Source organism: Andrena cerasifolii, chromosome 8, assembly GCF_050908995.1.
Source record: "Andrena cerasifolii isolate SP2316 chromosome 8, iyAndCera1_principal, whole genome shotgun sequence".
Lineage (NCBI taxonomy): Eukaryota > Metazoa > Arthropoda > Insecta > Hymenoptera > Andrenidae > Andrena > Andrena cerasifolii.
Genome location: NC_135125.1, coordinates 11,797,567 through 11,814,805, shown reverse-complemented (window position 1 = coordinate 11,814,805; position 17,239 = coordinate 11,797,567). Strand labels below are relative to the sequence as shown.

The 17,239-nt window shown below is 49.4% G+C and overlaps 1 protein-coding gene across 1 annotated transcript in view; it reads left to right on the top strand.

Annotated features, from left to right (window-relative positions):
* Positions 1 to 17,239, top strand: part of LOC143372139 (phosrestin-2) — a 152,605-nt gene that overhangs the window by 14,134 nt on the left and 121,232 nt on the right. The window lies entirely within an intron of this gene.

Below are 17,239 nucleotides of genomic sequence, written 5' to 3'. Positions count from 1 at the left end.
CGTCGCTCGTAACGCGGGTCTGGATCGCCTAAATGGGAGCCGATATAAATCTCAACGATCGTATATTGCGCGAATTATCTGCCATCGAAGGCACCTTGTTACGCGATAAATTTCCCGTTCTAATTACGCGATTTAATTTACGCCGCGCGGCCACGCGTGTCGCGGTCCGGCTCCACGTCGCTGTAAATTAATTTAAGTAACGACGAGGCTGTAAGTGATAATTGTCGAGCGGCCTTTGAGAGCTGCTGGCCACAGATGTCTCCGCCTAATTAGACGGCCGGGAGTGGTACCTTTTCGGGCCAACTGAAATGAAACGCAATTCATTATCTCGTCCTCGTGCCTTTAAGCCCGTTGCACGCGGAACGCGCTCGTGTCCTGCGGGGCACGTCTGCTCCAGCCTCTGTCGCTCAGCATAATTGAGCTTTAGAGGCGTACAGCTGTCGAGAAGCTACCTATTCACGGGAAAACTTAGATTCCTAATTATTTCGGATTTTCACCCCGATTGACTCCACTTCTCAGAAGGAAGAGGAGCCCGAAGACTTTTCCTAAAGCCGATCTCACCACGATTGCGACTCGAAATTTGAGCACGAGAGTCGAGTGCAACGTTTACGTAATTCAGGGACACGCACAGTGGGGAAATTTCGCGATTTTATGGCCAAAACCACAAAAATAAAATTTTCAATTCGACGAAATAAATGCAAATGTAAATTGAAGAACTAATATGAGTATCAAATGCCACCAATTTTACTGTTAAATGTTTTAATACAGAGCTCGTATAGACTCGCAAATGTTTATGTTCATGTGAGGTTAGACCGATCGCAAAGAATTCTTTTTTAAACTTTTTTATTCGGCTTCGATCCTCTGAATTTTGTTTGTATTATATATGTTTGTTGGTCGTCAGAAGCGATAACCCTTCTGCTATGCTCTGCTGGACTGTAGTAGAGGCATGCTCTAACAAAGAAAAAAGTGTATAAATGTAAATAATACAAAAATCTTTATCGTTCGTAATTTTTGTAAGTGCTGTTTTTCGGTTAATTTATTTCCTCATATATCAGAACGTAAAAGTGCCGAATTTGATATATTAAAAATAAGTTTTGAGGTTTTGACCACGAAAATGGATATAGTTCTTCAATTGACATTTGTATTAAATTTGTAAAATTCAAAAATTTAATTTCTGTAATTTTGGCAATAAAATCGCAAATTTTCCCCAATGTGACACGTGCCAAAAGCCAAGTACCTACCAAAATCAAGGGTGTGTACGCGAAGGTGGAACGATTTACCCCACAATGCCGACGGTGCCCCAGCTGCCCATTGCGGAGGGGTAAAGGCCATTAAAGAGGTTTGTCCCGAGACCGTTGTTTACGCGGCGGAAGTGGGCTATAATCAGGCCGTGGTGCACAAAACCACAAGGCAGCGATATTACTGTCATTTGAACAGACCTCTCCCCTAGCCTACGGAATCCTCCCTCGCACCGCGTACGGGGGAGCTGGGAGACCTGGAAATTAAATGGCTCGGATTGTTCCGTCATTATTAAGGGCAAAGGAGAGCGCGTAATTGCCACCCGATCGCGTTTGACTCGTGGAAAAAGGCTTCTTGTGATTGCGAGCGATTCGTGTCGCCGCGCCGCGCAGCAACGATCGTGGCCGACCGTCGAGAGCCCGGCCCTTATTATCAATCCTCGAACGGGGGGGGCTGGAGCACAGCTCGATAGGACTCGGGACTAGGCGAATCGGCGAAAATTAAGTGTCTCCCTGGCGATCGTTCTTGGCGATTATGGGGCAATACCGTTTTGCCCAATGATAATGATACATTCGAGGAGAAATAGTTGGCGTCCGCAGCCACTACTTTATGCACTTGGACAAGAGCCGTCCCCGTTGCTTTGGATACCGAATGTTTGAAGACCGTCGAGACCGCGTTCTCAGTTTCGCCCGGGAAGGGACGAGCGGAACCCCGACATGGTCATGGCGAAATCGTCTCGCCATTACTTTAATTGGCCGTGCATTTTATATCCACGAAAACTGCGTTCACCGTGGTTACTGCACGCGATTTCACGGAACGTTCGATTGGAAATCGTGATCAATCGCGCGGTCCGTGCACCGACCATTATTATTACTCGGTCATTACTCGATCGATCGGAAGGTTGCAGACGGACCGAGTCACCGAAAATTAAACACCGCTGAGATTCGTTCTATGGTTGCGACAGGGATTCCCAGCGCAACCGCGCAGGGGCACTGTGGTCAGCGGCGAAATCGAGAGAAAGAGGGATCCGAATCGAGCACGATGTCTCACAATGGCCCTTTGTTATCGAGAGCAGAGTGGATCGCCCCAATTACTCGCGATCTCATTTGGCTCGGGAAAGACTTTCACGAGCGCGACGTGGATCGTGGCCAATCAATCACGGCTAACTATAAGGCGGAAAGGTCATCCCCCGTTCGCGCGGGAGGGGGCAAGCAAACGTCGGAATGATGATCGGTGAGAATCGTCGGCGGATTCCGCCGGTAGAGCGGGCCTCGCGTTGCTCGTTTCCCGAAAGGTCGACGGAACGAGTCATATTTCACCCCGTAAATCTCCGCGCGCTGGCCGACGCGTCTCGTCGAGTGACATCTTCCTCATCGATCGGCAATAATGTGCGGTGCGCCGTGAATGATGCCTTTACGGTCGTTCTTGCTCTCGGTGCGGCTTAATTTATCGTTTTATGGTCCTTTCGGGGGCGGCGAGGAGAACCTCGTCGGATGGGCCAGGGCCAGCCAGCCAGAAAAGAGAGAAAAGAGCCGACCATGCAAAACGAGCGAGGGAGAGACAGCCGAGCCGGCGACGGGTGAACGGGGGTTGAGCAGGGTGAGCGAAGGTACGGGAAGAGGAGCGAAAGAAAAAGAGAGGGTGGACGGAAGGCGAGGGTGAGGAAGAAAGACAAATGAACCGCGAAACAAAAGGGCATCGGCGCGATAGATGGGGAGTAGGGGTTTGGCCAGTCGACCAGCAGGGTAAAAGGAAGAAGGAAGGGATGAGGGGGGCAGCTAGGAGGCGTGGCACATGCGGTATTAAGCAACCGCGCCACCGCATTGTAAAGGGCAAAGTGTTATTGTTGCGACCGCCGACCGACTCCTAGGCTCGACTTAATTGGATTTAAAGACGAATTGTTTGCGCACCTACCACGACACCGTCGCAGCACGGCACGTCCACCGGACGAGAGAAACCTCCGTTTGCGCCTCTTTACGGTCTACTTTGTGTTCGAGATCCGAGAGGACTCTGGGGGTAGCAAATAGTAACCGCACATACAAGCGCGTTGCTAAGTATCGGTTGTCTATAAGAACGAGGTTTGGGCTTCTTCTCGATCATCTCCCTGAAACGCTCTATATGCATTAAGCCCATGACCACGCGTTACGTTCGACACTGTCTTCCACCGGATGCGAGTAACAGGAACTTTCGACTCGGCCCAGTCAGCAGTGCAGGAGGAATAATGAAAGACCCGACGGGCGCGGGGAGCGGAAACGAGACGCTCCTCTCCTTAGTCCATTGAAAAAGGTGAGAAGGTGTATTCGAACGGTGTGTAATTAGAGTTATTACTTTAACAAGCCTGTTACCAGAAGAAAATGAAAAGCATAAGAGCGGCGGGGGCGCCGAAAGGGGTTGGGAGGGGGTTGGGGAGGAGGCACTGGTCGAGGCATTGTTGCCGGCTAATGCTGGCCTTCTTTGCATCATAAAGGCAATGTGCAGAGCCTGGCCTTTTATGCAGGCGACCGTGCAGCAGGATAGTGCACCTACACCACAGCTCCCGTCTCTTCTCTACGTGCACGCACACGCGCGTGACATAGGTACACGCGAAACCGCACGTACGCGGGCGGTGGCCCGTGCTACTTGCCTTCACGGTCTGCTATCTGTATGCTAACATATCGGAGTCAATTAATTTCACTTAGGGCCAGCTGCTTTGGCCGGCTTATTAAGTGAGCATCGACCACGACTGTAGGATGCGGTGGTCATCGTCGATCGCGACGACGAACGGGTACCTACACTGTTGCCCGTATCCTTCCGTCGAAAGTCGGTCACGGAAACTCTCGAATTTGTAATTTGTTCGTGACGAGAGGGGTGGTCCGCGAAAGGAACCGCTTACTTACTTACTTAGTCATTATCGCGTCCCCCATCGACAACCGCGAGCAGAGATCCACCTCGGCCCCCAATTACTCACGAACTGACTGTATAAGTACTAATTAATCGCGGCTATTAATTCAATTAGTCCTCGGTTTCACGCGCGTTATTCTTACTGTCCCGCGCGGTCGGAAATTCACACTATTGACTTTGCGAATTAACGGGGGCCATTAATTCCTAACTGCATCTCGTGCGTTAACGGCGCGCTGCATAATTCAGCGCTCGCTAATTAAAACGCACGGAAAGAAGCGATCAGAGCACGTTAAGTGGAACATCGTTCCCTTTACGAGCACGACAGTAATTAATTTAATGGTCCGGAGAGACGCGTCCTGGCGTAGGAGCGCTCGTCCTGGCGGCGAGTCTGCGAGTGCGTGCGCTTAAAGTCCGAGCCGCGTCTCGTACTAGTGAGTAGTGATGGCGATCTTTTGTTGGAGCTATCTAAGATCCTTTTTTTCGGGCAAATAAGATCGATCCTTTATCGATGTTTTCTAATTCCGATTTATAAAGGATCGACTCTTTTTTCCTTAGGATCGATTAAAAAAAATTGAATTTTATGCTTAGTAAGTGCCAGTAGAACAAAATGCCTTAGCAATCGCAAATGTACACTGGGCTCAAGAATCCTAGATCTTCGCGCTAACAGCCTATCCGATACAATTGTTTCCATTGTATTAAGGAGTTATACCTAGTCAGGCGGCCGAAAAGAGGTGAATGTTTGTGATTTTTTTTTAAAAAATCGGAAGCATATATTCTTACAGAACTTTTTGCGCTTAAAAGAGTAACATTTAAAGAACATTTGGTAATTTTTTCGTAGATAAACATTTACGTTTATAATAAAGTAACAACCGACATCAAGAAGCATTTTTAAAAATTTGGTTTTGCGGTGAGCACTGCCATTCGGAACCAGAAATATTGCAGGCGTGATGAGATATTAATGAAATAAGTTTCAGGTTAGGTTGGATTAGCCAGCCGACGAGTAAATGATAGCGGTAGCGACAGTCGACATGTACAGGGTGTCGAAACATGTACTTGGCGTCTAGACGCTACCGCGTCTCTAGATGCAGGTAAGTATCCTTTTTAAGATCGATCTTTTTATCCACGATTAATCGACCTTATCACCGATCCTGCATGAAAGATCGATTCTTTGGATCGATCCGATCTTTCTCCAGGATCGCCATCACTATCTCGCACTGCCTCGGCGCAAGACAGTTTTCTGGCAAAAACGAAACGCGGAACGGAGCTAAAGACGGCCGTAACGCTCCGTGAAATAACGCCCGCTTCCCATAACGCGCGCCGCTCGGGCGCAATGGGCCGGATAAATCGTCAATGTGTTTCGCAGAGGAATTTCGTGACGCTTCATTAGGCGAAACCACGGTCCCGTCGCTGTCTCGGTGACAAGTTTGACAAATTATTCCGCCGCGGTCCGCGCAGCTTGCGGCGTCCTCGCGTTCCCTGAAAACCCGTCGGAAGGCCCTTCAAAGGATCAGCCTTTCGCGTTACATCGCCACGGACAAGCCGTTGCTTTTCGAAGAAACTCGGCCATTAGGGTGGCACGGACGAAGCGTCGTTTATCTGAACCTTGAGCGTCCCGGTATCGTACCTGATTGGCAATTACTAGACCAGCAAGTGGACGAGCTGCCCATTACCCTTTCAAATGTCTGTCATCTGTGCGTCCCTGCCCAGTAACTAGATCGTCGGTAGCGCTGACAAATAACAATGCTGGGGAGGGAAATTAGACGGCGCTAATAGTTCGCAAAACATTTGGCTTTAGGAGTTGGCAGAGCCGCTCGGTTGTTCTGCTCTCGGTCCAACGGCAAATTCGTAATTCAGAGATTATAAGAGAGGAGGGCTAGGGGCAGTTGAATTGGGCGCGAAACTTTTTGTACCGCAATTTTTGTAATTAAAATTAACAACCAGCACGCTGCCAAATTGTCTTCTCGATACGCTCTCCTCCCGTCCCGATCTCCGTGTCGCGCCTCTACGATCTCCCTTGGCAGTGCAACCGCCCCTCGAGGAAAGAAAGGACGGCTACGCCTGGCATCATCAATACGTGTCATCGCGTTATACGCTTATCTTTACACGTACGCGCGCTATATGATACAACGCGTGAGCGCACCGTGCAGCATTTAGCGCGCGCCACGGTGTGCCGCTATTATTTCGCGAATTAATCATGTTTCTTTCCGTCCGGGGGGACGGTCGATCCGCGTCTCCGACGTCTGTATGCAAAATTTCTATTAAACCTTATTTCTTTGGCGGCGGCTCGCCATACTTGGTGCAGCAGGAAGCGTTTCTCGTCTGATCGAGGGCCCGGAGTGATATTCGTCGCTGCGAAGGCAAAAGCAGGCAATTTCCTTCGAGCGACGTGATTTTCACGCGCCAGCCTGGCCCTCCCTCCAGCCCCTTCCTGTCGTTATCGAAAATATTTATCCGGCGGCGAGAGGAGAAAAACGAAAGACGGGACGGAGGAGAGTAGTAGTTAAAAGATGGCAGTGCTACCATCATCAATATGTGTCACGGGATATGTACCGCTCTCGATATATGTATATAACACGCTCGCATCAGCAGCACCGACGAGCAAGTATTTACTACGGACCGCCTTAATTATCTCTCGCCCTCTCTTTTGGCGCGGCCAGTCAGCGCGCGACGACGTTCCTCGTGCTTTTCTGATATCTGCCGCGATCGAGCTGTTCGTTCTAACGACCGGACACGCCGTATAAACTCGACAGACCCAGCCGCTCGGCCCTCAGCCCTCAGCGCTCGGCCCTCGGCCGTGTAAAAGAGGCGATCCCCGCGTGTTCCATAGGAGCCAATAAGCAGCTGCCACCGCGTCCTCGCTCGCCCTTATCGTTCACCAAGAAGGAGCCTTCGTCGATAAGCGCGACGAACTCGAGAGCACGCTTCGATTTTTCAGCGAGAAAGATTGCAGTCGCAACGCGCAGATGGCCTCGTCATCAAACGAGCGATCGCCGAAGCCTGCTGGCTCGCGCTGGTCTCTAATTAATTCGATAGCTGTCGCGATAGGCGCTCATCGCGCTCCAATTACATGCCGAGACCTGCGAGATTTCGGGGATGGAGTGGTTAAGGGTAGCTGGAAGTGGCGAAAGCACGGTTCGAGATCGCTGAGAATGATCGAACCGACCAGATAGATCCCCTAACGTAAGAGCATCGCGCACCGGTCGAAGAGAGTCGTATTAGAGACGGTATTCGGTAGTCGAGCGTGGCGGCTTGGCGGCCTCGATCCTCGTGGATCGTTGAAATGATTCCACTTATCCGCAACGGGGAGTCCCCGAAGAATCCAACGCCGGCACAAAAGCCGGTGGAAGCGAACTCGATCGCCGCAGGACGCCCAGCTACCGAAGATATTTCATTTACCGGACAAAAACTGCCCTCCCCTCGCCACCCCCTCGCCCCTTCCGCCGGCCGTTGCCTCGTTCGCTGGTTCGTTGCGAGGACGAGCGGTCTAAGGGAGGAATTCGAATTAATATTCGGCGCTGACGTATGAAATTACAGGCAGCCCTGTCCGCCGCGTTCCTGTCATCGTCGTTCTTGTTGTTGTTGCTGCTGCTCCTGCCGCCGCGCCGGTGGCTCTGCTCTTGCCGTCTTGACGCCTCTCTCCGGCCGTCCCGCCAGGAAACAAATGAGCGACGATCATCCTGTCCACTCGAGACACAATGGGAAACGACAACGACCTCAGACTGCGCTTCCAGACGCTGCGCCGTCACCGCACTCTGCGCGTATTGGATAACCCACTGTTCTTCTTTAACAGCGCGGCCGGGCTCAATTTGCCCACCGATTTCGGTATAATGAGGATCATTTTGTCCCGTTTGCCCCGTCATTGTCATAGGGCCCTTCCAGTCGTCCTCGTCGCAGACGAACGGTCGAGTTGAACATCCCCGAGAGTGCGCACCGTCTCCAACTCCCTTCGTAAACGCTTTCCCTTCGGTTGTTCCGTTTCCATCGGCACCGCGATCATCTTCCGTAGTGGGAAACACGAAGGAAAGGAAGACTTCTCACCTGTTGGCCCCATTGTCCGCGAGATAATTTGGTTAAAGTAACTAATCGTTCGCCCTTTTCAGTCCCGCCGCTTATATACTCGACGCCGAACCGCGGCCCCTTTTGTCGTAATTAATAGTCCTCCCCGCGAGACCCCGGTGCTCCTTCTCTAAATGATTCTTCATCCATCATCGGCGCGTCCGACTTTTGAACCTTCGCCATTCGATTTCCCAGAAACCGTTTCCCACCGGTGGTCGGTCACTCCTCCTTTAACATCGCGAACCGCCGCGCCGCTCGATCCCCGACCGGTCCAACGTGCTCCGCGATTGTTCGACCGAGGCCAGCGAGCAGGAAATCAATTTCTGCCGTCGATTCAGTGAAACAATGCGTTCGATCGTTGTTCGCGGGGAAACTGGATTTCTGGCCACGTAACGGGCCCCGATTCTCCTTCGACCGTCCATTCATCCATTTATCCTCGGTACCCCAGAAGTCGTCTCGGTGGATAATATCACGATCTTCGGTCCGTTTGCCGAGTCATCTCTTAAAATGATAGTAATTGTTCGTTAATTCGAATGGAAGAATCCATTTCCATCTTGCGCCTCGGGGGAACAGTTTGCTCGGAGGTAGAGGGAGAAAAGAAATCGGCTACGTCCCGTGGGCAGCTGTGGCGGCATTTAAGGGACACACCTGCTAATTTCTTCAAATGCCCCGTCGGCGTCGGCCGAACCGCCTCGCGAGTACAGTCCTTGTCCGAAAAGGGCCGAACCCGTGGGGAATCGAGTAGAGAGAGAGTGAGGAAAGCGCTCGAGTGTTCCACGCGGCGCACAGTGAGCCAAACGGCCGATCTAGCTGGACAAAAGTTATTTTGGCGACTGTTATAAAATGTTTTCATTTTCATTCCAAGTTGTTAGAAAATGTTTTGAGCAAACGAAAACACATCAATAAATTCATTTAAGAACGCCTAATGGCCATAGTACCTCTGCAAAGATGCCCGTTTCGCGCATCTATGGTTTACGAACTGACATAGCCCTGAATACAGCACCATGCACAGAACTGTATTTGTGTGTTAAATAGATTATTATTGCCTATGTACTATAATTCGGAATTTCCATACATCGTAATACGATACTGAAGGCCTTGGGACGTATTGACTCAGGTACAGTATTTATACGGAGCCTACCTTATAACCAGGTATCCCCAAGGTTCGTGAAGCTATATTTTGACGTACTGGAACTTTTTATATATCTATTATTTGTTTTTTTTTTTATACAGGGTGTGTCTCGTATCTATTATCATGAAATTTAAAAACCCTTGACGTTTTGTAAGTTATTCGAGTTTTTTTGATAACTTATGTATAGTCATTACACATATCATGATTTGTTTTAATAAATAATATTTGAAAAATTATTTAATTTTTAATAAATTCTTATTTTACTCCTTTACTTTAATCATTAAAATATGATTTATATTAAGAAAGGCAAATTTTTATAAAAAAGTCAATTATCATTCATATCTCATGCAAATTTAACTATAACAACAGATAGACATAACAAAATCCTTCGTTTCGAATTTTGTCCAGCTAGATCGGCCGTTTGGCCCACTGTGCGGCGTGGTAGCTCTAGCTCGAGTGTCCTAGAATTTCGACAAAAGCGAAGGTGCGAAGAGGCGGAAGGGCGAGAAAGCGGTCGAGTGCGTCAGAGTTCGTCAAGTAGCGCGAGCAGGGGGTGAAAATAGGGCCAGTGATTTAGGCTAACACCAATCGCGACATCCGCAGGAAGGATGGCAGGTAAACAATCCGTGTAGTATGCTACCGCGCCGGTTCCCACTAAATTCCACCTGCCACGGTTGCTTCCCTTTCTCGCGGGTTAAATTTATCGAGCTCGTGGCTCGCGAGGCCAACGAAATCCCGAGCTCCGTGCGAGACAGCTCACCGGCCGTTTTGCGAGCCGCGATCGTGCATTTTCGAGATACGAGGCTTCGCTAACGAGGGAATATTAATCTAAAAAAAAAAGGAGCGACGTTCATAAAGCAGTCGCGAGCGAAACTCGTAAATTGCCGGCGTAACGTATTTTATAAATGATTTACGAAACGCGTATGCAAATATTTGCCGCGCGCTAAAACGATAACTTACAAAAATGCTGATAGTTGAAATATATCGTCGATTGCTAAATCTGATTCTCCGCTTCCTCCTTTCTCCTCTCCGCCACTGGCAGCTCCCTCCAACCCCTGCCCGGCGATCTCTCTCTCTCTCTGTTTCTCTCCGTTTCTCCCTGTTTCTCTCGGTTAGGGCCGGTGCAGCGCGCGCACGCGAGAGCGTGGCCGCACATGCAATCGCATCTCGATGACCGTTCCTGCCGGTGATTTAACGACTTGTCACCCACTTTATCAATTTACCGCCGCTGGAGACTTCGGCTTTACGCACGTAAACCGGGCATCCGCTGTGTACTTATAGTTTCTACCCACCGCGCACAGTGTACACTGTACGGGGCTTAAGTAATGATTCTGTCTTCGCGGTGACTGCCGAACGGTTGCCGCGTGCATTACTCACCCCCGTGATCGCCGATCGAACTCACCTGCTGCCTCAGATTTCCTCTGCCTTCGCGTACTGGCCTGCCGAGGGACGGTTCGCCGTGGCACGGGAATTCGCTCCAACGTGAATCCTGTAAGACAATACTCTCCCCCCGTGGAGAAAAACAGGGACACGGCTGTCCCGAAAAGTACGTTAACTTTGGAAAGAGAAAGGGCGGGTGTGTTCCTCCGAGGATTCTCAACCGACCGTCCCGAAAATGCTTGGGATCTAGAAGGAAGATAAGGGCACGGGACGTTGTGTCCCCCGTGTTTTCGGTGCTCGCGTGGTAATTGTCCGGCCATATGCTCGCTCGAAGCTCGACCACCGAAACGCTCTGCCGAGGAAGCTCGGGCTTCATCTCGATTACGCGCGACTCCTTCTTAATTACAATATTCAAATTCTACCGGGCCATGTGCTGGATGCCAAGTTCACGGGGCCTTTATCTTCGACACGGCACGGCACGGCGATGCGTCTGTTCCAGCCGGGGCCCGATCGCGTGGGCACGCCCGTTTATACACGCAAATTGCGCGAGGGTAGCGCCGAGAAAACTGTTGGCTAAACATTTCGACGGTTATCGCGATCCCGCGACGATAATTCATTACCTTAATGCGGCTGCATCTGATACAACGGGTAAGCGACCGGTCGAAGAGGCAGGGCGCGGGTTTCGATCATTCCAGAAGCGCGGGATGAATTATTTTTTCGCTACACGCGATACGCGTGAAAAGCACGCTCGCGTTAGCCGACAAATCTGCGATGGCTTACAGTTTTACCCCCGCGATTAATAACGCGCACCTTTCTTCTATGTACCTCGTTCGCAAACGACTTAATGTAACGCCTATGTCGGCGCGGGGCGAGTTTCTGCGTTTCTTAACGAAGGCAGGGTAACTACAACCTCTGGCAAAAAGTTTCCGATCAGACGTACTGATACGAAATTTACTAAAGACACTCGTGTTTTACAACTACGAAATATTATTATATATAGTTAAAAGTGATGGGAAACTAAGAGGGGCATAGGATACAGTATAAAACAACAAAATAACGTAAAGTTCCATTTACTACCAAAGAGAAACAAGGGAAAACGCAAAATGTTACATGGAAAAAAGTTTCCGATTGGTAGAAATACTGGAAAAATGTTTCCGATCATGGGTCGAATAATTGGCTCCATGAATGTATGAAGCGTGTACGACAAATATAAACACAAGAGGAGACCGCGATAATGTAAACAGAAGTTTGTGTTATTTTGTTGTTATTTACTGTATTCTATGCCGCTCTTAGATTCCCATCACTTTTCACTATATATAATAATATTTTGTTGTTCTAAAACATGAGTGTCTTTAGTAAATTTTCTTATTAGTGCGTCTGATCGGAAACTTTTTGCCAGTGGTTGTAAATAGTAAGTAGAATGGCATTGAGGGATCATGTCGGAGCGCTCCTGCCCCAGCTCGACGATGATTTGTCGTTGAATGGGCAACGATGCGAGCGACAAATCTCGCTCGCTTGGCGCATTGACGAGCGTCGATAATATACGGTACTCGATAATGACGAGACAGCATCGATTATATCGTATATTGCAGGTACACCTGCACGTGCCGCGTACCGTCCCGAAACGGGCGCGCAATCGAGCCACTCGATTAACGATAAGGATCTCGATCATGTACGGATCACCGTTACTTCTAAATTTCATAATTTATTATACCCTCGAAGATGAATTGCGTCCAGGAGGGTTTCACTTTTGAACACGGCACCCGATACTTTGTGAAACTTTACTTCCATGCGCGCTCCGCTGATGCTCTTCGGCGTCGTTACAATCGCCTCAGAAAATTAGCTGGAAATTGGGAAACGGATCGTAAAAAAGATGTAGGTACATATCTTCATCGACTCGCATAAAGTGACCTGCAATATCGTTTGAAAGGTCCCAAGCAATGCTTTCGAAAGCAAACGCGAAGGAGACGGTTGGCAGATTTTAAGGAGTTACCTACCGTCAGGAGGTCGAAAAAGAATCGATTCTTTGGGAATTTATTTCAGAAAGCACATGCATATTTTTATGCAATGGTTTTTGTATTCAGATGAGGGACACTTTAACAGGTTATTATATTATTTTTTGGTATAAAAGTATTTAGTTATTGCACAATTACAACTGATTTCCCGGAAGCTGATTTTAGAAACTTTTTTTGCGGTGACCAACATTATCCGGAACTGGGTTATCTGAAATAAAAAACCAAGAAGATTTAGTTAGCACAATAGTTTATCTAGTCTTCAATCGTTCCGTTATATTAAATATTAATCTAGGACAAAAAGGCAGATGTTTAAAGTGAGATGATCGACTTTCGTAGAAAAAACACTTATTTTTCCTCCATAAAATAAAAACTATGCATTGGTAAAACAAATGCTTCGATTAAAGACTAGATTTGAATGTCAAGAAGAAACCTACAAAGTTTCAGAAAGATTGGTGGAGCGGTTTTGAAGAAATCTCGGTCACCGGTTTAAAAACAGCTTCCGCGAAATCAGTTGTAATGTTGCAATAACTAAATATTTTTATACCGAAACATAATATAATAACCTGTTAAAGCGTCCCTCATCTGAATACAAAAACCATTGCATAAAAATATGCATGTACTTTCTGAAATAAATTCCCAAAGAATCGATTCTTTTTCTACCTCCTGACGGTAGGTAACCCCTTAAGGGGCAATTTGGCAGTCTGTGTTCGGTATTAAGATCAATTTTACCGAACATCTTGGAAATAGGTGGGCAGTCCGGTTGATTTTTGGGACAAGCGCGCGTTTACGCGAGTAGCTGTTCGCACCGTGCAGCGATTACAGCCCCGCGATCCCAGCGCTCGTTTTTTCCCTCTCGTTCCGCGTCCTGTCACGCCAGGCCACGGCGGGGACTGGTTTCGTCTTAATCTTCTTCGACGAATCTTCGCGGTGCCGGTGGAAAAAGAAGATCGTTAACACGATGCCACGAGGAATGCCGCCACCGAGCGATATTTCGATGCGCGACGACCGATTACGCGTCGTTTCTCGCGCGCCCTATCGCCACGAATCGCGGCCACTTTGTTGCTCGCGTGCTACACCTGTCGCTTGAATCTTCCACAGCTCTAAGTGGCGTATAATATAGTTGCTCGGGAGTGCCTCGATCATCGGGATCCATCGAAAGCCACGGCTCACAGATACGTCGAGCATCGACTTTTATTTTCTCCCTTCCCATCTACATCGTCGCCCTATGCAGCGAGGAAAAAAGCGGAGAAGTCTCAGGCCAATTATTATCGAATCAAGGGCACCGTTTCACATTCTTTTTTTTGCAAAAGTCTCGCGCGAGGCTCGCCTGGTTATCATAGCGGGAATATCAGCGCTCCGCGATCTGGGAATAATGAAACTTTCCTGCCAATTTGTTAACTGTTTAACGTACCCTCGTAAAATCCGGCATAAATTAAGGTTAATCGTCATCGCTCCATACTGATTTTACACTCGAGCTCGCCCCGAGGCCGTGCACAACTTCATCGGATATTCTTCAATTAATTACGCCAGGCTCGCGTCCCCCTCCCCGCTTTTCGCGGCCGCGCGCTCGATCTACATGCAATAAAATTACACGATTTCCCTGTTACACCACCTAATTACAACGCTTCCACCCCCTCCATCCCCGTTCTCCCTGCGCAACCGGCATTGCTATAAATAATTTCGAGCGGGAAGATTAACTACATTGTCCGGAGGAGCAGGGTCGAGCGTTCACTTACAACGCGGCCGCTTAAAAGGGCATAAGTTTCCGTGCTCGGCTTTCCGAAGTTTAACGGAGGCATAATGCGTGCTCTTAACACGCACACGCATCGGCCGGCAGATAAAACCAGTGGGAGAGAGGCAGAGAACGAGAGCGTAGCACAGAGAGGTCTAGAGAGACAGAGGGAGATGAGCGAAGGCGGAAGGTGGAGAAAGAGGGAAAAGGAGGGAAAAAGGGGGAGGAAGAGGGAGGCCGGAAGTGGGAGCAATTAACGATATAAGTGGTTCGCTGGTCTCGGGACGCGATAACATCGGCTAACTCGAGTCTAGCTCCTTTTCTTGCGACCACTCGATGGGAAGATAGTAAGCTCGAAAGAGGCAGGTGCCTTTTGGACACATTATACGCTCTTACTCACCTCGGTCGCCTCTTCTTCCACTACTTCTTCTTCTTTTTGCTCGGCCCTTCCTCTCGCAACCTTCCTCGTTCCGTCCCTTGGCCCCCTTTCTACGAGCGGAACCAACTCGTCGACGTTTTGTCGCCAAAATAACTTTATTTCCCGGCGTCGATAATCGGCCGCCGACCGGTTATTTGCATTCGATTAAAAGGCCGCGGTTAATTGCTTTCGGCGTCTGCTCGCCGCGGTTGTGTTCCCAGAGGACGCGTCATTAATATTAAGTAGGTGTCGCCTCGATTTCTGGCCGTGGCCAGGTATCACGTAAATTGTCAGTCCTAAGATAGCGGGACCGATAATCGATTGACATAGCTGCTCGCTCCGCGCTTACGTACCCGCCCTCCTGCACGCGTAATTACCGCGCGGTGCAATCTCGATGCAACGCGCCTTCGATGATAGTGCGTAACTATAATTAAATCGTCCAAGTGGCACATTGTTTCGAAGCGATCCACACCGCAGGAGGGGATTTCTTCTTTTTTTTTTTCACAGTGGTTGATCAAGGGCCGAGGAAGAGGGGACAGGATGCGGGGGCAGTATACGGCTGTATTTTTGTTCCGGTGATTCTCTTTTGTCGCCAGTTTCAGGATGCAGAAGCCCGGCAAAAGCTCGATTTGACCGTGGGTTAACCACATCCTCTCTCGGCCGCTCGGGCCCTTCTTCTTCTTCTTCTTCTTCTGCTTCTTCGGTTTCCATCGGGCGTGCACCTTCGGGAAACGAACCGCGTGGAACCTCGACGCGAAAAAATGAAACTGTGATTTCCTACCGCTTTCAGCTAATAAGCGCATCCGTTCTACGCCTGCACGGCCTGCAATTATGCAAACCGCTCGGCGGTCGCTTCTTAAAATCATTTTACGAGCCGAGCGCGTTAAAGAGCGCGATATTATTTAGCGCGCTGCATTCGCCGCTGTCCCACGGAAGCGTCGCTCGTTTCGCGGTCAAAATCCTTGCATAGAAAGTGTCCGAGCAGGGAGGCTACGAGATATAAAGAAATAATGAATATTTCACTTTCCTCTCGCCTCTACCGGCTGAATACTTCCTTTCACTAAAAGATCCTTAACTCTGCTTATCGCGCCGAGATCTCCGCTCTTCCATCGAGAAACGAACGCCGTCGAAAACGCTGATCCAATTACTCAGGAAGTTCCTAGACCGGGGACGATCAACAACGGGGATGTAATCACGATTCCGTGATCGCAACACGAAGAATGCAACAGCGAGCGTTTACACAGCCGGCAGTATCGTTTGAAACGTGTAACCACCGAGGGGTGGAAGTAGGCCCTGTTGGGAAAAATCGTTAACGCGATGCCAGTGGCCGACCGCTAATGGGGCCCAAATTAATTTCACGTAATTGGGGATACGCGCAGGAGAGCGCGCGTCCTCCTGGCTACCCGTTTTACCCTAATAGGAATAAAATGAGCCCTTATGCAGTAGTTAACGCTCGCGCTCGCTCCTACATAATTGCAGCGTCCGCTGGCCAACGCCGGAAATAAGCAAACGCGATTAAGCCTCTGGAAAGGGCAGGGGGCTGTCACGGTTCCTCGGCTCTTGCCTTCGACGACTGCCGACGTGTAAGGCCCTTGCAAATTACACCGTTGCCCCGCGCTGCCGAAATTCCACGGGATGATGGAGAGACGACGCTGGAAGGCTCCTCGTAATCGCTGCCCCGCTTTACGCTCGGCAATCTTTCACGCGAATCGGGTATAAAGCTTGATTATCTCGCGCGAATTCGAGGCGAGGTGTGGCGAGTTTGTTTAGCGGATGCATCGTCATCTTATCTGTGCGCGACGAGTTTAGGATTTCCTCCAGTCTTTTCCTCAACCGAAACATCGGAGAGCATATTTAAACGGAGCGTGTGTATGCAAATGGAAATGCAAATAGGGGAGAACGATGTAGACACGATCCCTGCACAGGCATTAACCCGATCGTAAAAGTCCTGCAATATGCATCGTCGCGTGAAAACCGCCTCGTACGGCGTAAGTCTCTCTCGTTTAAAGGCCGATCTGGCCCGCGCGCATTATGCACGGGAGGGAAGGTCGATAGGCAAACCGTGGAAAGGGCTGGGATCCTTCTGCGGGGGCCACTTTCCAGCGGGCGGGGAATTACGTTCGATTCCGATCTAGGATCGGGCTTCCGGCTCGTTATAAACTCCCCGAAGAAGAAAGCGCTAATTCGAGGAATCAATTAAGTTTCACGTCCGCGGGAAAGATAGTGGCGAGGAATAATGAAAGCATCGCTAAATCTTCCTGTTACGACTCGCTCGCGAGCGGACAAGCGATCCGAACTGCACCTCGCCGCGTCGCTTATCTCGATTATATCTTTTCGCCGTATGAATACTAACGAACTTATTACGAAAAGCAGGATGGGATGTTCGT